The sequence below is a fragment of the Triturus cristatus genome, chromosome 1_1 (assembly GCF_964204655.1).
Source record: "Triturus cristatus chromosome 1_1, aTriCri1.1, whole genome shotgun sequence".
Lineage (NCBI taxonomy): Eukaryota > Metazoa > Chordata > Amphibia > Caudata > Salamandridae > Triturus > Triturus cristatus.
In genome coordinates this window covers 453,336,203-453,357,367 of record NC_140579.1, presented here as the reverse complement: position 1 = coordinate 453,357,367, position 21,165 = coordinate 453,336,203, and positions in this window count along the sequence as shown.

The window sequence follows — 21,165 nt, the reverse complement described above, 5'->3', positions numbered from 1 at the left end:
AGGGTGGTACCACCAAGGGTTATTTGGAATGACCCTTAGACCTGGCACAAAGGAACCCGTTTCTATTGTGAATGAATTTACAGGTCATGATGAACCTTCAAACTGGGGAATTACTTTTCAAAAAGTTTTCAATGACACACTTGGTTTAATCAAGGGTTTTAAACACCTTATTAAAGTAAAAGAGGGATCTATTCCAATTAAACATAAATTGCGTAATGTACCTTTGAGTGTCAGAGAGGATCTATCCAAAGGGTTGGAGAGGATGTGTGAAACAGGCGTGATTGAGCCCATTGAGTCCTCACTTTGGTTGAGTCCATTGGTGGTCACTAGAAAAAAAAATGGGAATCTCAGGGTCTGCATTGACTTACGCTGTCTCAACAAAAATATATGGGTAGATTCACACCCTCTACCCCGTATTGACGACATTTTAGCCAAATTCCAAGGGTTTAAATGGTTTTCGAAAATAGACTTATCTTCGGCTTACCACCAGGTTGAATTGGATCCTTCATCTAAACATTTGACAGCTTTTGTTTCCCCCTCAGGGACTTCCCAATTCAGAAGAATGCCGTTTGGGCTAGCTTCGGCTGCTTCTGTGTTCCAACGCATCATGGAAAAAGTGTTGAAGGGTGTTAAAAACACGGTCGTCTTTCAAGATGACATTTTAGTGGCAGGATTGTGTAAATCATCACACGACAAGAGTTTGGAAGAGGTTTTGAACAGGCTACAAGAAAAAGGTGTTGAAGGTAACCTGAGTAAGTGTGTTTTTTGTGTAGATTCTATTGATTATCTAGGACATTGCATATCGGGCAAGGGTATTCTTCCTAGAGTAGGCCTGATTGAGTCAATTGTCAAGGTTCCATCTCCCAAGACTAAGGAGCAGCTTTCTTCTTTCTTGGGGATGTGTGAGTTTTATTCAAAGTTCATTTCTAACTTTGCGGCTAGAACAACTCATTTAGGAGAACTCTTGAAGAAAGGATCAATGTTTGTATGGGATCAAAGATGTCAAATTGATTTTGATAATATCAAGAGTGAACTTGGTGCTTGCAAAATTTTGACTCCATTTGACTCTTCTCTTGAATCTATTGTATCAGTGGATGCAAGTTTAGATGGTCTCGGTGGCGTGTTGACCCAAATGGAGGGCAACGTTGAACATGCAATTGGTTTTATTTCGCGTTCACTACGTCCCAGTGAGAAGAACTATTCGGTCATTGAAAGAGAGCTTTTGGCTTGTTGTTGGGTGATTGAAAGGTTCAAAAGTTTTCTTTGGGGTAGATCGTTCAAGTTATTAACTGATCACAAACCCCTTATTCCCATTCTCAATGGAGTTGTGGTGAAAGATCACACTCCCAGGATTACTAGATTAAGTGCTAAACTATTGCAATATAATTTTGTGGTTGAACACATTCCTGGGGGAAAAAACATCAGACCAGATCTCCTTTCTAGATTACCTATACCGGTTGGAAGGAAGGAAATTACTGGAGATGAGGATGAGGAATGTCTGATTGCATGTATTGCTGCATGTAAAGATGGATGCTTCAAGGAGGAAGAGTGGTTTGACGCTTTGCATTCGGATTCGGTTCTGAAAGAAGTGCGAAAGTACATTATAAATGGTTGGCCAAAGGAAAAGCATTTGGATTGTGAAATACAACCGTTTTCGAAAGTGGCTGATGAGTTATCTCTTGAGGGTGGGGAGATGATTCTTCGGGGTGATAGATTTGTACCGCCTTCATGTCTGAGAGATCGTATAATTATGGCTGGACTTGAAGGGCATCTTGGTCAGACTTGTACCAAACGTAGGATTCGGTCAATTTACTGGTGGCCTTCAATGGATCGTCATATTGAAAAAATGGTTGAAAGTTGTTTAACTTGTTGTACAAGTGATAAAGTTATCAAGACTAGTGCTCCTCCCAAAATTAGTGTTGACTTACCTACTGGTCCATGGATGAAATTGGCATTGGATTTTATTGGGCCGTTCAATACTTTGCCCAACAAATACAGGTTTGCTTTGGTAGTTGCAGATTACTATAGTAAATGGTGGGAGGTTTGTTTCATGACTGAATCCAACACAAATGAAGTCATTAAGTTTCTAGGGAGTCTTTTTGCCAGGGAAGGATTTCCTAAGGAGATAGTGTCAGACAATGTGGTACAGTTTGTCTCCAAAGAAATGTCAGGTTTTCTTAATCAGTCTGGTATCAACCACCGACGTGTCGCTCTTTACCACCCACAAGGAAATGGTTTTATTGAGCGCATGAACCGCATTTTGGTGGATTGTGTGCAATGGGCTATTTCCAGTAAGATTGATATTAAGGGAGCGGTTCAGAGTATGTTGTGGGCTCATCGCACCACACCGGGTGCTGAGGGTAGGAAAAGTCCTTTTGAGCTATTGAGAGGGAGAGTTGCCACATTTAGCATGTGTCCAGCTTGGATGAGACAGTGGGGATTATTGTCTAAGGCATTGTTCTCTGATGTACAAGGAGGTGCTGAGAGTGAGACGCTTTCTTTAAAAGGGGTAGAAAGTAAGTCACATCCTTCTACACATGGGTTAACGGTGGTGAAAGAAAAGGACAAAAAGGCTCACAAAGTAGATTGGGCTCACAAAATCAGGGTAGGAGATTGGGTCAAAATCAAAAATCCACATAATGTACCCAAAGGTCTCTCAAAATATGGTCAACCGGTGTGTGTTGATTCGGTTTCACGTTATGCTGTGAGAGTCAATGGGAAGAATTGGTGGAATGTCTCCAGGATATATAGAATGCCGGATCATTTGGTACATCAAATGGGTTTGGATGGTGGGGTTACTGATTTGAGTGCGGAAACTGCTTTTAATATCTCTACTCCAGCAGTGAGGAAGAGCAGTTGCAAAAGATTTGTTCCCAAACGCATGGATTTATGAAGTGGAACAGAGGAGTGAGTCCTGTTCTTAATCTATGGGAGTATGAAGTGTAGTTGATTCTTTTTTTAGTTTTATTTAGTTTTTAAGGTCTCCATATTTTATTTGTATTGGTTTATCATTACATGGAGTTTTCTTGTTTATTGAGCAGTTATTTCTTTATGTAATTTTATTTATTCCTGGATTGTTACTTTCCTTAATGATTCTGTGAGAAAGGGAGATATTGTAGTATCCTGGGAAGCTATGTCATCATAGACTGAGGGTTCTGACATTGGCTTGGGGATGAAATGTATATGTTCAAACTGTGGAATGTTTATTGCTGTCATTCCCTGGAAGCTGTTTAGATGAGCGGTAATAAACTCCTCTACTCTACCCTCAATCTGTGTTCGTGGTCACTTCAGTTTTCTCTAGCAGCTCGAGCATAAGCCATAGGATGTACATCTCTAACGTGCCTGATCATAGTGAAGATACTAAAAGAGTATTTCTTTTCAGGATCTCCTCTTGATAAGACACGATCACAAAGAGTGCAGGTGACTTTTGGAGCATTCACCTTCTTCTGCCCATGTGGAAATGTAAAAAATTGCCATATAAAAGAGTCTTTCTGTTTCCTCTGTCTCTGTCTCACAAGGGTCTCCTGCTCACTCCCAGAAGATGACTGCTGCTCTGCCATTCTCAAGTACTGGAGTACTGGAAAAGCTGCTCAGCTCCTTCTCCCAGGGAATCAGAAGTAATAATGAGGGGAGTGGGTGTGGTGTTGGAAGTTTCTGGAACTGAAACTACTATAAACCAATGAAAAGTGTTGTTTCTAAATCACATGACTTGCCGTGCGCGCACGGTGCGTGCACAGTGCGCGCACGTAGCACGCATGCATGTGCGTACACGCACGGAGCACACACGCATGCGCATGCGCGTACGGAGCACGCGCGTACGGAGCACGCGCGACGTACGCATGCGCACGTGGAGCACGTACGCATGCGCACAAGGAGTATGTACGCATGCGTGCACCGTGCGCGCATGGACAAAAACCCTTAAAAAAATAAATAAAAATTATTAAAGTGTTTATAAGTTTATAGAAGATATTAACTATGCTGTTCAACTCTATCCAAATAAAAAAAATAAAAAAAATGAGCCATTCCATATTACAGGATAAAGTTAATCTATAACTATATATATAGGTAGTGTACTGCTCGATTTTTCCGGTCTTATTGTGTTGAAGGGTGATTTAGGTGACTTCAGTCTCTTTCCATTCAAGTCTAAGGGATAGAGTAGTGTATAGAGCCTATTTATTAGGCACTTCGACATGATCCTGTGTTCTTCCCCATAGATCAGGGTTTGCATACATATCCCAGGGGATAGATTCGTTAGCATTAGGGGTAATCTGTTCTGTAGTGAGGGTATTTCATGGAGCCGTGCTGAATTCAGGCCTGGTAGGCCTTAAACGGGAGAGACTCCATCTTTCCTCCTGCTCTGGCAGCTTGGGATGTTTCTAGGTCATAGGCAGTGTTTTAGTTAGGAGGTGTTATTCGCTTGGAGAGAACCGGTTCAGGCCGGCCCTTATCGAAGGATTGTATTTTTCTTCATGCCGAAGACACTACATCAGGCCGGCCGGCTGGGAACGTGTCCTTGGCACGGGGAAGTACAAGAATTTGGTGGGCGGCAGGTTACGGGCTGGAATTTTCCATGAGGAAATGCACATCTATATTAGTGAAAGTTTGAGGCAGATACTGGCACTTGCTTCTAGTCTATAGGCGGCACCTGGCCGTTAGCAGTAAAGCTGCTACTTATTCCAGGGAAGACAGATGACAAACTTGGAGGTGGAGAAAAACGGAGAACTAGATATTCCAAAGGGAAGAGAGTAGCCGATGAGGAAGAGGTCCCAGTGACTCGGAGAGGGAGACGGGAGTAAACCCGTGATTGCGGAGGTGTGACTCCCAGGCGAAGCCGAGGCGCAGACGAGAAGGGAACCTAGATGACCATTGAGTGCAGGCTACATACGACCAAGGTGATGTCAACCCCTTACTATTAGAGTGTACAACTTAATCTTTCACTTTTCTTTGCAGGTTATGTGATATGTATTATGTCCCGTGAGTGTGCATGTAATAACTAAATAAAGTATTCAGTTTGTAGTAAAGCGATATGTGCTACGTGTTCTTGTGTAAGAGGGTAACCTATTCTTCTAGTCAGCTGTGACTTGGACCAGGTAGGTGGTAACTGAATAAGGGAGAAAGGAGCCCCTCGAACTGGGGAACAGGTTGTGCTCAACTAGCCGTCTTTGTGTGATCTGATACATAGTAACACTGATTCCCTTGTTGTTAATTCCCTTGTTGTATGTCGTGGTAATGATAGGATGAACTCGTGCTAAGGCTGCCGTCTGGGCAGGAAGTCCTGGGTCCGTTTGGGACCGCGAGGCTGTGACTGCCGTCTGGGCAGGAAGTCCTGGGTCTGTTTGGGACCGCGAGGCTGTGGCTGCCGTCTGGGCAGGAAGTCCTGGGTCCGTTTGGGACCGCGAGGCTGTGGCTGCCGTCTGGGCAGGAAGTCCTGGGTCCGTTTGGGACCGCGAGGCTGTGGCTGCCGTCTGGGCAGGAAGTCCTGGGTCCGTTTGGGACCGCGAGGCTGTGGCTGCCGTCTGGGCAGGAAGTCCTGGGTCCGTTTGGGACCGCGAGGCTGTGACTGCCGTCTGGGCAGGAAGTCCTGGGTCCGTTTGGGACCGCGAGGCTGTGGCTGCCGTCTGGGCAGGAAGTCCTGGGTCCGTTTGGGACCGCGAGGTTGTGACTTGTAGGTCTTGGTATATATATATAGTAGGAATTCCCTGTCCTTAGGTGGTACATATATGTGGTTATTTAGGTGTAAATAGGCCCTAGGGAGGGGGTAACGTTCTGGTTTGGGTTAGAGAGGCTCTGCTGAGCGGGTTCTATCTGATCCGAAAACCCAAGCAGAACATTTGGCGTCACGAACCGTTTACGAAACCTGTGTGCGTTGTGGTTGTCTTCTGTTTGCTTTCGGCGCGTGCGTGGTTTTGTTTGCATTTTATTTTTGTATATTTGTGTGTATAGTTTTTATTTTTCTTCCTTCTTTTCTTTTTCTTCTTTTCTTCTTTTTCCTTTTTCACGATGTTTTCTAGAAGGTCTAAATCTACTTTTAAGTTGCCCGTTGATATTCCCGGATGGGATGCAACGCCTTATGAAGCCTTGGCCCGTGAGTGGGCTGATTCTGCTGGTTTGAGTGAGAATTGGAATTCTTCTTTGGAGCTGGCAGAGCCGGCTAATGTGATTGCTTGTTTGCAGAGGGCACCCGTATCGAAGGGTGAGGAGATTCCCATTTTGGGGCACAGAGGTTGGATTCTTTTGTCTGCATACAGGATTTTGCATGAGAGATTGTTCAAGTTACAGATATCTCTTAAAGATGTGGAAGCGCACTTTGTTGAGATTCAGAATTCTCATACTTTGTTGCGGTGTCAAAATAAGTTGCTTGCTGATAAACTTGAGACTTACCAAACTATTGCCGAACGGGCGGCTGTGCGAACTGCTCGTTATAAATACAAGAACAGGCGCGGTCGGGTTTCGACGCGAAAGGTGCGTCTGGTCGTGGCGACAGCCGGGCTGGATTGGAACCCTGATGAATGGGATGGTAATATCTGGAACTCGACTGATTCTTGTTCCTCGGGTGAGGAGTCTGTCAAGCGCGAGTCTTCTCGCTCTCGCCATGATTGTAAGTCTGCTTCTCGCACCTTTGATGGTGCACCCCGTGATTACGCTCGTTCTTTGAGTGGGATCAATGCCTCTTCCACTGATTGTCCCTCTACGAGTACTGATCGGGCTCCTTGTGATGCTCGTCCCGCAGTTTCTGCGCATCCAGTTTTCCGTCGGAAGTTGCAGCAGTCTCCCAATGCTCCGCAGGGTATCTCTTTGGACTGTTTAGAAGACTTTACTCAACAGGAAATTAGTGATATTTTACAGCGATTTCGGCAGCGAGCTGGTGAGTCCTTGCTCACATGGATGGTGCGCCTTTATGAACTGGGCGCTGCTGGTATTATGTTGGATACTGGCGATTGTTTAAAGTTCTGTTCCTTGAGTTTGGATTCTACTGTGCAGGATCATTTTCGTAACTATAATGGTGGTGGTCAGATTTCTTTACTCCAATTGGCGACTGAGGGTTGTAATCAAAAATATCCTACTGAATCTGACTGGCCTGTGAATGACAAGCCGTGGTATACTTTGCGTGATGCTGCTCAACGTCTCAAAGAGGAGGTGATGAAAACGGCAATTTTTCTGGATACTGCTGACAGATTGCTTGATGGTTCGTTGACATCTTCTGTGCGGAACCGTATCATTCGATCTTCCCCTGTTGCCTATAAGCAGGTCATGATGACTTTATTGATTAATCAGACTGGTAACGTGTTATCTACGGTTTTGGAATCGGTGCGCCAACTCGGTGAGTTGGGTGAGTGGTTTAAACCTGAACGTCAGTCCCGGCCTGACACTCGTACTCCTGGTGAAAATAAACTTACTAGACGTGATATTTTTTCTGGTCTTCTGGCTGATGGTGTGCGGAGGGAGGACATTGATGGTGAGACTACCGCTCGTTTGTGGGAGTTGTTTCGCAAACGTGGCTTGGATCGAAAGGAGGGTGCCCGGCGTGTTCGGACCACTGAGTGTGATCGTGGTGGTTCTGACGGTAGCGGTGATGACGACCGCCGTGGGCGCTCTGTTCGTCGTGATGATCGACGTTCTGCACATGATGTGTCCCCCCGTCGAGAGAGAGACAGAGAGAGAGAGGGGGAAAGAGAAAGGGGGAGAACTGACTATGTTTACAGCAGACGTAGAGATGATAGGGATCAATCCCCTGAGTTGAGGAGGAGAGAGGATCGTCACAGTTTGGTCGATCGTAACCCGCAGTACAATGCAGAAGATACGAATCCGTTCCGTACTGGGAATGGATATGAACAGGAGGTACCGATACCTAAGAAGCGTGAGAGTCTTTATCCTGATTTATCCTGGTATACAGAATGCAGTAAGAATGATTAGGAAATAGGTCAAGCTCCGGTACACAGATGGGCTCACAGAGATAATAGACCCTATGTAGATATTGACATTTATTGGAGACATCGTAATATCCAAAGGGCCCGAGCATTGGTAGATACAGGAGCGGAGGCCACTCTTATTCATGGAAAATCGAAGAAGTTTACAGGTCAGCCTTTTACTATTACCGGATTAGGTGGAAAAGAAACCCCTGCAGTTCAAACTTTGCTTGAAATGAGAATAGGTAGAATTCCTAGAAAAGAGTATTCTGTACTAGTAGTGCCACTTCTAGAATTTATAATTGGGATTGATATTTTGAGAGGAATGACTTTGCATCTAGATGGCGGATGTTACCAATTTGGAACAACGCATTATATATCGTCCAGACCTGTACGGGTTGGTCGTTTAAGAATGCCCCCCATACAAATTCCCCATGCGACAAAAGTGGTTTGTCAGAAGCAGTATCGTATTCCAGGTGGTCATGAGGAGATTAGTACCACTATTCAGGAGTTGGTGGATGCAGGAGTCATAACCCCAGTTACTTCTGCTTGGAATAATCCTGTTTGGCCGGTGCGTAAGAGTGATAACTCTTGGCGCATGACCGTTGATTATCGAGAATTGAACAGGCACACACCCTCTTTGACTGTTGCAGTACCGGATGTTATTACACTAATTGAGAGAATACAAAAGCATCCAGGTACATGGTATGCGTCTATTGATATTGCTAATGCTTTCTTTTCAATTCCGATTGCCCCAGAGTGTCAGGAACAATTCAGTTTTACGTGGAACGGGCGTCAGATGACGTTTAGAAGTCTTCCCCAGGGCTATGTGCATAGTCCTACGATATGTCACCGGCTGGTGGCAGAGCATTTGGCTGAGGTACCGGTTCATCCCCAAATTCAGATATGTCATTATATTGATGATGTTTTGATCCAAGGCGAAACACAAGAGGAAGTTCAGACCCAATTAGACAGAGTCATTGAGTGCCTGCATGAGAAAGGTTGGGAAATCAACCCAGATAAATTGCAAGGTCCGTCCCAGGCTGTAAAATTTTTGGGTATTAATTGGCATGAAGGGCACCGTGAAGTGATCCCTCAGGTTAAACAGAAGATTCTTGATTTTGCAGTTCCTAGAAATAGGAAAGAAGCCCAGAGCTTCATTGGTCTGTTTGGCTTTTGGCACCAGCATATTCCTCATTTGAGTCAAATATTGGCCCCCTTGTACCGGGTCACGCGTAAAAAGAATGCATTTGAATGGGATAAACCACAGCAAGATGCGTTTAGTCTGGCAAAAGAGGCAATTCAACATGCTCTGGATTTATGGCCTGTACGTGATGGTGACGTGGATTTGAATGTATCTGTACAGGGCCTTTATGCAAATTGGAGTTTGTGGCAGAAACAAGGCAGGAGTAAAGTACCGTTAGGTTTTTGGACCAAAAAGTTACCTGATGCTGGTGAGCGTTACACACCCTTTGAGAAACAGTTACTTGCTTGTTATTGGGCTCTGGTGGATACCGAGCAATTGACTTTGGAACATGATATGGTTCTGCGTCCGGAAATTCCTATCATGCAGTGGGTTCTGAGTTCGCCGAAAACTCACCGAATTGGACACGCTCAAGAGGCGAGTGTGATTAAATGGAAATGGTACATACAAGACAGGGCACGTGTGGGCCCGAAAGGAGTTGCTTCTTTACATGAGCAGGTGGCGCGAGCGCCATCGACTGAGACTGAGAGTGAATGTTCCGTACCTTTAGCACAGGAGTCTCCTGTCAAGTGGGGTAAGCCTTTTGATGATTTGTCCGCAGCGGAAAGAAACCATGTTTGGTTCACTGATGGTTCAGCGAGGTTTATAGGGGTGACACGGCACTGGAAGGCGGTGTCCTATAATCCGATCACACAGAAATTGTTGAGCACAACTGGTGAAGGTAAAAGCAGCCAATTTGCCGAGCTTTACGCTGTTTACCAAGTTTTGAAACAAGAGTTACCTGGTACATGTCATATTTTCACTGATTCTTGGTCTACTGCCAATGGACTGGCTGTTTGGTTGCCAACTTGGCATTCCCATAATTGGAAGTTACATTCCAAAGAATTATGGGGAAAAGAGTTATGGCAAGAAATTTGGGAGATGCTCCCACAGAGTACTGTTACAATCTTCCATGTGGACGCTCACACCCCGATAGATTCTCTTGACAAATTTTTTCATAACATTGCAGATGAGAAGTCTAAAATTGCTGAGGCAGTGGTGGACAGGCAAGATTCTGATATTGCGGGATTGGCGAAATGGGCACACCAGAAGGCAGGACATTTTGGAGAGAAGGCCACTAGCAGGTGGGCTGCTGATCGAGGAATTTATATTCCCTTAGATTTAATCAAAAATGTTATTTTACACTGCCCCGTTTGTCAGCATATCAGACGGCGTAAGGTGCCCCAAATTGTTAAAGGTCATTTACATCGCGGCAAACTGCCCGCTCAAATTTGGCAGATTGATTACATTGGTCCACTTCCCATGAGTAGGAATTGTCAATATGTTTGCACTATTGTTGATACATACAGTGGCCTGCTGGTAGCCCTTCCCTGTAAGCAAGCTACCCAATTGAATACCATTAAAACATTAGAATTAATTATGATGTACTATGGTGTGCCATTCCAAATTCAATCTGATAATGCATCCCATTTTCGTGGAAGATTGGTACAGGAGTTCTGTGCGGAAAACAATATTGAATGGATATTCCATATACCCTACTACCCACAGGCCTCGGGCCTGGTGGAGAGATTGAATGGCCTGCTAAAGGACCAGCTGCGTAAGTTAACGGATGACAAGTATAAAAATTGGCGAGACTTTTTGCCCCAAGCACTATTGATTTTGAATAATCGTCCTTTTTTAAATGCTGAATCTCCACTTATGCGTTTGTTTCCCCCGAATGTTGAGGCTATGCCTAATGAAATCAGAGAAACTGTGATGTATTGGGAAATTACTCCCGGAGCTTTGGCTCCATGTAGAGCGACCCCAGGGTCGGCAGGTTTAGACTTGCATGCTATGGATGACATTGTTATAAAAAGTAGAGATCGAGTCATCATAGAGACAGGTGTTGGTGTTCAGATACCACCTGGAAATTTCGGATTGATCGCCCCTAGATCGGGGCTGGCTGTAAAAGGCATTCAGGTGCTTGGAGGAATTATCGATAGTGATTATCAGGGAGAGATTAAGGTGCTCCTGCTGAATAGCAGTGAGGTTGACTTACTGATACATCAAACTGACCGAGTGGCTCAATTGCTAATAATGCCTGTTTTCAGTGGTGAGATCACAAAAGGCACTGCCCCAACGTTGCTAACTGTACGAGGCCAGAAAGGTTTTGGCTCCACAGATAATCCTGGGGCCAGAGTTTGGGTGCAGTCGCCTAAGAATCCCCCTGAACAAGCAGAAGTCATTGCAACCGGTCAAGACAACACCATTTTAGTTATGAGACCAGGGAAAGATAGCTGGGAAGCGGTCCCGGCTGATAAATGTTATTTACGAGAATGATTAATGCCTGTATTTGGTTCTCTTTCAGATCATTCTTTGGATTGTTGCTGCAGGATGTGTCGGAGCCGGACTGTTTTCGGACTGGTACGACGAGAAAGGAGGGATCCTATCAACCCGGGATGAACTGGGAACCCGAGTGTTGCGTTCCTTCGCTGCATGGGATTCATCATCGAACTTTTGGACCGCATTAGCTAAGAGGGTGACTGACGCCCCTCACTTCTGTTTGACACCGATGAGATCTGTACAAGACATCCTGGCGACCTGCCTGGTTGCTGTCCCCGCCTCATTGGAAACTTTAGTTCATATTTTTAATGTCTCGAAGGCCCGTCCCAATATTCTCCTGGGTGATTTTGCTACCCATGTATATTGCCCCCTATGTATTGAATTGCCGAACGAGCAAACCCCCATCCAGTCCCAAATACTTACTTATAATATCACACAAGGTGATTTGTGCTTCTTTCTTACGTGTAATCCTAGTGCGATCTCTGAATGTCTGCGCCTAAAACTAAAAGGCGCCACTTCGTTTACAGCTCACGAACGGACTTTGTGCTTTCAGAGGACACCGGCCACATGTGTTTCAGTTCAGAACAATATGACTTGTAATAGTTTGGTAGTTACCCCCAGTCACTATCGCACGATGTTACTACCTGCCGGATGGCTTTTCTCATGTGGTAATACTTCCTGGCCATTTGTCCCTGCAAACATTTTCGGAGGCCCTTGTGCCATTACGAGACTCAGTTTGTTGATGTTCGCATCACATCCGAATACCAACTCTTGTGTGCTTCGAGATACTGTAATGTTACAGGAGGATTGTGACCCATCTTTGCATTTATATTCTAAGTCTGAATACCTTAGCTTAGCTGTTTCAATTATTGGTGTTCCTGCTTTGGCGGTTTATAATGCCAAATCTATTGGGAAAATGGCCTGCTGGATGGTGAAATCTATTAATCATACTTCTACAATTTTGTCTGACATGCTATTAGACGCCCAGGGTGAACGTAGGGCCATTTTGCAAAATAGAGCAGCCATTGATTATCTTTTGCTTAAACATGGACATGATTGCTCGGACTTCGAAGGTCTCTGTTGTTTTAACTTGTCTGACCATACACAATCCATTCGTGCTCACATCGATAAGTTGCGTGACTTAACAGAAGAAGTTAGAAGACACATTGACCAGGGCTGGTTTGACTGGCTCTTTAATTGGTTACCTGATATACACATGCTACGCCAAATATTAGGTGGTATTTTGATTGCTGTTGCTGTTTTGATTTCTATCTGTTGCTTTATTCAGTGTATTCCTTCATTACTTCAACTCTGCACACTTGGTACTAGACATAGATCAGTTAGCTTTATTTCATATTATTCTTCCACAGATGTTAGCTCCATTTAATGAATGTATAATAGACTGAAGTCAAGGGTGAAATGTACTGCTCGATTTTTCCGGTCTTATTGTGTTGAAGGGTGATTTAGGTGACTTCAGTCTCTTTCCATTCAAGTCTAAGGGTTAGAGTAGTGTATAGAGCCTATTTATTAGGCACTTCGACATGATCCTGTGTTCTTCCCCATAGATCAGGGTTTGCATACATATCCCAGGGGATAGATTCGTTAGCATTAGGGGTAATCTGTTCTGTAGTGAGGGTATTTCATGGAGCCGTGCTGAATTCAGGCCTGGTAGGCCTTAAACGGGAGAGACTCCATCTTTCCTCCTGCTCTGGCAGCTTGGGATGTTTCTAGGTCATAGGCAGTGTTTTAGTTAGGAGGTGTTATTCGCTTGGAGAGAACCGGTTCAGGCCGGCCCTTATCGAAGGATTGTATTTTTCTTCATGCCGAAGACACTACATCAGGCCGGCCGGCTGGGAACGTGTCCTTGGCACGGGGAGGTACAAGAATTTGGTGGGCGGCAGGTTACGGGCTGGAATTTTCCATGAGGAAATGCACATCTATATTAGTGAAAGTTTGAGGCAGATACTGGCACTTGCTTCTAGTCCATAGGCGGCACCTGGCCGTTAGCAGTAAAGCTGCTACTTATTCCAGGGAAGACAGATGACAAACTTGGAGGTGGAGAAAAACGGAGAACTAGATATTCCAAAGGGAAGAGAGTAGCCGATGAGGAAGAGGTCCCAGTGACTCGGAGAGGGAGACGGGAGTAAACCCGTGATTGCGGAGGTGTGACTCCCAGGCGAAGCCGAGGCGCAGACGAGAAGGGAACCTAGATGACCATTGAGTGCAGGCTACATACGACCAAGGTGATGTCAACCCCTTACTATTAGAGTGTACAACTTAATCTTTCACTTTTCTTTGCAGGTTATGTGATATGTATTATGTCCCGTGAGTGTGCATGTAATAACTAAATAAAGTATTCAGTTTGTAGTAAAGCGATATGTGCTACGTGTTCTTGTGTAAGAGGGTAACCTATTCTTCTAGTCAGCTGTGACTTGGACCAGGTAGGTGGTAACTGAATAAGGGAGAAAGGAGCCCCTCGAACTGGGGAACAGGTTGTGCTCAACTAGCCGTCTTTGTGTGATCTGATACATAGTAACACTGATTCCCTTGTTGTTAATTCCCTTGTTGTATGTCGTGTTAATGATAGGATGAACTCGTGCTAAGGCTGCCGTCTGGGCAGGAAGTCCTGGGTCCGTTTGGGACCGCGAGGCTGTGACTGCCGTCTGGGCAGGAAGTCCTGGGTCCGTTTGGGACCGCGAGGCTGTGGCTGCCGTCTGGGCAGGAAGTCCTGGGTCCGTTTGGGACCGCGAGGCTGTGGCTGCCGTCTGGGCAGGAAGTCCTGGGTCCGTTTGGGACCGCGAGGCTGTGGCTGCCATCTGGGCAGGAAGTCCTGGGTCCGTTTGGGACCGCGAGGCTGTGGCTGCCGTCTGGGCAGGAAGTCCTGGGTCCGTTTGGGACCGCGAGGCTGTGACTGCCGTCTGGGCAGGAAGTCCTGGGTCCGTTTGGGACCGCGAGGCTGTGGCTGCCGTCTGGGCAGGAAGTCCTGGGTCCGTTTGGGACCGCGAGGTTGTGACTTGTAGGTCTTGGTATATATATATATAGTAGGAATTCCCTGTCCTTAGGTGGTACATATATGTGGTTATTTAGGTGTAAATAGGCCCTAGGGAGGGGGTAACGTTCTGGTTTGGGTTAGAGAGGCTCTGTTGAGCGGGTTCTATCTGATCCGAAAACCCAAGCAGAACAAGGTAGCTTATTGTAAAATAAATATTTTAAAAATATAAAAATACATTCATAAATTAGCATTTAAAAAACCTTGCAAATTCACTTAAAAAACCATAGGTTTCACACACGTTATAGTTATGAAATAGCATTTAAAAGAGCTTGCAAATTCACTGAAAAAAACATAGGTTTCACACATGTTATAGTTAGCTGGACATTTCACTCGTAAAAAAACCAATGAAATTCCCCCGTTATAATTAGTTCAGCTAACTATAACTCGCGCGCCCGCAATCCACTGCTGATGACGTCACATATTACATCACTCACGACATGGTCAGTGACATCACTGATGACATCACTGATACCATCTCAAATGACATCACTGATGACATCACTGATGACGTCATCCATGTGATAAATTACCACATCTTCTCACACCCTAATATAACCTTTGATACACCGACTAAAAATGTAAGAGTTCCATTCTCAAAACCATACATACTGCAATACCAATAACTACATAGCCACTTATTAACTCTTAGGTCTACATACACCTCCACTCATTCACCTGTACAGTCACTCATACTTACAGTCACAACATACAAAACTATCATATGCATTTATACACCTATATAGACACTCACACACTACCAATCATCCATAGAGGTACTCTCACACCTACTCAGTCATGCAAATAATCACACTCCCATTTACTCACCTATGTGGTTATACACACTCAAGTTCACTTACTCATAAAAATAGTATCACATTCTTACGCTCTTATAGAATCATTGATGTAAGCACACACTCATCCATACAGTCACTCTCACAATCACACACTCTCACATCTACCCACTTATATACTCTTACACGCACATATACTGCCTTTCACATATGTAGTTAGTCACAAATGTACCACTGAGATATACATTCAATCCCTAACACACCCATACATACACTCACTCAACCATACAGTCCATCACAGATGCACTCTTAAAACCATGCACCAATAGAATCACCCACTCACACATCTATGCATAGAGTCACACACACCCTACCCACACAAACACTCAGGAACCCATACAGATACTCAGACAAGCAATCAATAACTCATATAGACACTCATATAGGTATTCACAAAACCATGCAGCCACTTATACACCAACATACAGAAACATACAAACATTTACACAGTTTAGTCACTAGTCTGCAGTAAGATACATTTAATGACTCAATTATAGAGTTACTTACGCACCACAGAAAATCATCCATTTACACACTTGTACACCCACTCATTCTTCAACAGGTCTTTCCCTATATATATTAAACATATTAAAATTGTTAAGAAACACATACTCAATGGATGATGTCATTAGTGATGTCATCAGTGATGTCATTTGAGATGTCATCAGTGATGTCATGAGTGATGTCACTGACCATGTCATGAGTGATGTAATATGTGACGTCATCAGCAGTGGATTGCGGGCGCACGAGTTATAGTTAGCTGAACTAACTATAACGGGGGAATTTCATTGTTTTTTTACGAGTGAAATGTCCAGCTAACTATAACATGTGTGAAACCTATGGTTTTTTTTTATTATTATTTTTTTGTTGTTTGTTTTTTAAACAAAGGAGTGGGGCCTTGCGGTTCCTCTCCTGGGCCGATATGGGTCCTGGGGACCCCATCTACCGGGGCCCAGCCTGTAGTGTGGGTGCCCTGGTCCTACCCAGGGCACCCACATTTTCAATGTTGGGATTCGTGGGGGGAGTCTGAAGGCCCCCGTGGTCCATGCAGCTCCTTGCCTCCTGAGGGAGCTGGTATTGCTTTGAGACACAAGCAGCTCCCTGGATATCACAGCAATGTGTCTGTTTCCCTGCTCACTCAACAGCAGGCACGGAAACAGACATGCTCCGCTTTCAGCAAGCAAGAGCATTGTCTGCTCTCGCTTGCTGAAAGCAAAGTGTTTGCTATGGCTGGGTGGGAGCGGTGCTCCCGCCAAGCCATTGTCAGGAACTGAGCCCGGCCGCGCCAACATCACAGACAGGACTACGATTCCCAGAAGGCTCAGAAATTGGGAAGGGCTACAATTAGGAGAGACGCACGGAGATCGACGTGCCTAATTTGGAGTTCCGGTGCTCTCTTGCTGCAAAGGAGAGAACGGCGGCGGGATCGCCGTGTTTTGGTATCCACGGATGGTTTGGAGAACTGCTCATCCGACGCTGAGGGTAAAGAGGTCGGGGAACGTTGGAGGTGAGGGGTGTGTGCTGCGGAGAGTCTTCCCGCGGACACACCGGGATTATGTTTATCGGGTGCGGAGGTATCGTGCCTAACTTCCAGGATTCTGGGAGCGGAATGCAGTGGTAGGACTACCACGCATTGCCATTATGAACATGTACGTGTGTGCTCCTCTTTCTTACACTCATCTCTGGCACGAGTTGGGGCGGCACAATATCAGAGCGGAAAACAGTGGATTAGCTACCACATTTAACCGTGTCTGGGTTTAATTTTCTTTCTGCTTGAATAGCTGGTTACCAGAGCGGAAGGCAGTGGATTAGCTACCACGCTTTGCCGTATCTGGGTTTTCTTGACTTCGTTAATTTGGACATTATATACCAGAGCGGAAGAAAGTGGTGAGATCAACCACATCTTGCCGTGTCTTATTTTTCTTCCTATACGTTTGGGGCATGATCAAAAGCCTAAAGAACCTTGCTTAAGGAACAGCGTTTGTTTTTCTTATTTCTTTACTGGATTGGACCTAGGGATTTCCTTTCCACAATCCCTCCTATGGTGGATAGTTGTATTTTGTTACGCTATGGAGTAATAGCAACCCTTGGTATGTATGTGCATGACTGAAGGAGAGAGGTTGTATGGGTTACGTTATGTTCCGGTGCACTAACATTCTATGTCCTATCTTATAGATAGAGATTGACCAGTGAGCTGTCCTAGGAGTTCTAGTGCAGAGGATGTATGGAGGCCAATCAAGGTACATCAACTCACTTAGTGAGAATTTATGACAGTAGCCTCATCATTTGCATTTGCTTATAACCTTGTTTTTGTTGTTTCAGGTTCTTTTCCCCGCTGTTCCTTTCCCTATCCTTTCCCTCGCCTGATCGCTCGAATACTCTGTGTACTTATTGGGGTATTGGTGAGATCAGGAGGTGGACCCTTTCTTGCTGCAGCTCGATTCCGCGGAGTGTAACCTGACAGACATAGCAAACTGCAATGTCCCAGTGGTGGTCACACGGGACATTGCTGGAGCCAGCCCTGGGGTGTGGCCGTCCCCAGGGCCATGAATGGCTACAGGAGGGGGGCTGTGCAGCCCGACCTTCTTTCTTCTTTTAGGGCCTGCCCTGGGGGGGTGACAGTCCCCGGGGCTGAGAACAGCCTGGGAGGAGGGGCCACATGGCCCCCTCCAATTTTAGAGTTTAGCCCCAAGGAGGTGGTGGTCCCTGGGGGTTTGATAAGCCCTAGGAGTGGGGCCCCCCTGCACCGCCCTCCTATATTTATGATATGACCCCAGGACCTGGCCTACCCAGGGGTTATTTTTTTGTGCCGCTAATTTGTGAATATCGCGATTTCGTGGAATTGTTCTTTGGTCTTTTAAAAATGTTTTTATGACATGGCAGTGTCCCAGGGGGACCCCAAGACCATGGCTTGGGGGTCTGGTTATTCCTGCTCTGTCCCCTTTTCTTAATTTTCACTTTTTTTCCTTTGGACTCAGTGAAGCAGAGTCTAAAGATGGCTGCCAACACTTCCTGGTTGAAGTGTTGGCACCCAATCAGAGCTGTGCATTTCCTGGCATGAGCTCGTTTTTTTCACTAAGGCTTTGCGACTGAAGGTATCACTATCATTTTCAATTTAATTTTCTGGAAAACTACTGATCGGATTTGCACCAAATAACAAAACACACAATCTGCATAACAACATCTACCTTTCTGCCAAATATGGAGTAATTCCATTCAGTAGTTCGAGCTGTAGTCGCGTTGACAGGTTCCTATGGGAATTAACATTGCATAGAATTTAGGGTGGGTATAGGTTTTTGGGGAACAAGGGTATTTCAAGGATTTAGGGTGGATGTGGGTTTTTGGGTGGGAAGGGTTTTTAGGGCTTAGGGTGGATATGGGTTTTTGGGTGACAAAGGGTAATTTTAGGGTTTAGAGTGGGTATGGGTTTTTGGTTGGCAAGGGTATTTTCAGGGTTTAGGGTTGGTGTGGGCTTTTAGTTGGCAAGGGTATTTTTAGGGTTTAGAGTGGGTATAGTTTTTTTGGGTAGCAAAGGTATTTTTAGGGTTTAGGGTGGGTATAGGTTTTTGGGTGGCAATGGCATTTTTAGAATTTATGAAGGGTGTGGGTTTTTGGGTGGCTAGGGGTTTTTAGGGTTTAGGGTGGGTATGTGTTTTTGAGTGACAAAGGGTGATTGTAGGGTTTAGTGTGGGTATAGGTTTTTGGGTGGCAAGGGTATTTTTAGAATTTAGGGTGGGCGTGGGTTTTTGGGCTGTAAGGGGTTCTTGGGATATAGGGCAGGTGTGGGTTTTTGGGTGGTCAGGGTTTTTTTTAGGAATTAGGGCGTGTGTGGGTTTTTGGGTGGTGAGGGTATTTTTTAGATCGAGGGCATGTAGGGGTTTTGGGGTAACAAGGGTGTCTTTAGGGTTTAGAGTGGGTATGAGTTTTTGGGTGGCAAGGGTATTTTGAGGGTTTATGGTGGGTGTGGGTTAGAGTGGTGCAGAGGATAGTGGCATAGAGTGCAGTGGCGCAGTGTGTAGTGGTGTAGAGTGGAGTGGCATAGAGTGGCGTAGAGTTCAGTGGCAGAGAGTGCAGTGTTGCAGAGTAGAGTGGCAGAGTGCAATGGTGTAGAGTGGAGTAGAGTGATGTAGAGAGCAATGGCATCGAGTACAGTGATGCTGAGTAGAGTGCAATGACATAGAGTGCAGTTGTGTAGAGGGAATTGGTGTAGAGTGCAGTGGTTAGGAGTAGAGTGGCGTAGAGTGCAGTGGCATAGAGAGGAGTGGTGCAGAGTGGATTAGAGTATCGTAGAGTAGATTGTTTCAAAGTAGAGTGAAGTGGCGTAGAGTGGAGTGGTGCAGGATAGAGTGTAGCTGCATAGAGTGGAAGAGAGTGGAATGGCATAGAATAAAGTGGTGTAGAGTGCAGTGGTTTTGAGTGCAGTGGTGCAGAGTAGATTAGAGAGGCAGAAAGTAGATTGGCATATAGTGCAGGGGCATAGAGTCCAGTGTTACAGAGTAAAGTGCATTGGCATAAAGTGTACTGGCATAGAGAAAAGTGACGTAGACTGCAGTGTTTCATAGTGGAGTTGATTGATGTGTCCTAGACTGGAGTGGTGTAAAGAGCAGTGGTGTATATTAAATTGCCGAAGAGTGTATTGGCATAGAGTAAAGTGGTACAGTGTAGAGTAGAGCGTCGTATTGTGAAGTGGCATAAAGTGCAGTGGCATAGAGTGGAGTGGTGCATAGTGCAGGGGCACGGAGTGGTGTAAAATAGAGTGGTGTAGAGTAGAGAGCAGTGGTGTGGAATGGTACAGTGCAGAGTGGAGTGGCCTAGAGTAGAGTGTTCATGATGTTGTAGTGCACTGCCATTAGAGGCAAAGCTTTTTCAATTCACCATACATTTGCACAGACATAAAGTTTTCTTAATAAAACTATACAGTGCACAGACATAAATGTGTGGAAATGGAATCACATAGTGTAATGATTTGTTTTAATCAAATTAAAGTGGTTGTTTCCAACACACTTCAGAAATAACAAATATTTTGCTCCTTTTGTGTTCCTAATTCTGTTATATTCTGAAATACTTACACAGTTCATTTAAATGTTGTTGTATGATAAAAAAAACTCTTTCATACCCCCAGTATCCAGCTAGATTATCACAAAAATCAGTCCAAGAAAGAAAAGTAAAGAAGTGCCCTAGTAAGACAGCACCTGACATTTGACCTTGGTCTTTTAATGCACAGCAAATGTGGTGAGATAAGAACACAATTTACATGCCTGTTTACAGAAACCCAGGACTCATAAGGATGCTTAAAATAAGGTTTGGGCAATGGGAGGGATGGACTGAACCTGGCGCAAATGGAAAGCAAGAAAGTTTGAGTTGCAAACCACAAAGCCAATTGCAAGCAACAGGCAGAATCCATTTCCAGGTCAACTTTCTGAAACTCCCCAAAATGTCTGCAGCAAACCAGACAGCTGGCTGTGACCTAAAATGTTTGCACTAGGTACAGTCTGAGTGTGATTATTAAAATCTACATTTTGAAAGCACTTTACTATTTTTAACCTAACCTTTCTGTGCACTTTGCAAGCCTATTTTATACTGTGTGTAATGTAAGCTTACAATTGTGACCTACATATTCCCAGTACTTTCTGGGACAGGCTGGGGCTTCATAGCACTGAGCATACACAAGTAACTCTCCCCACTGCACCCACTAGGATTCAGATCTCTTGCTATCTGGTTACACACACACATCAGTAGTGATCACATCAACAGAGGCTATATATATAATCCGAAATAATGCATATAAAAAAGAACGATTTTCTTGCACATCTGGAGGGTTGTTTATGC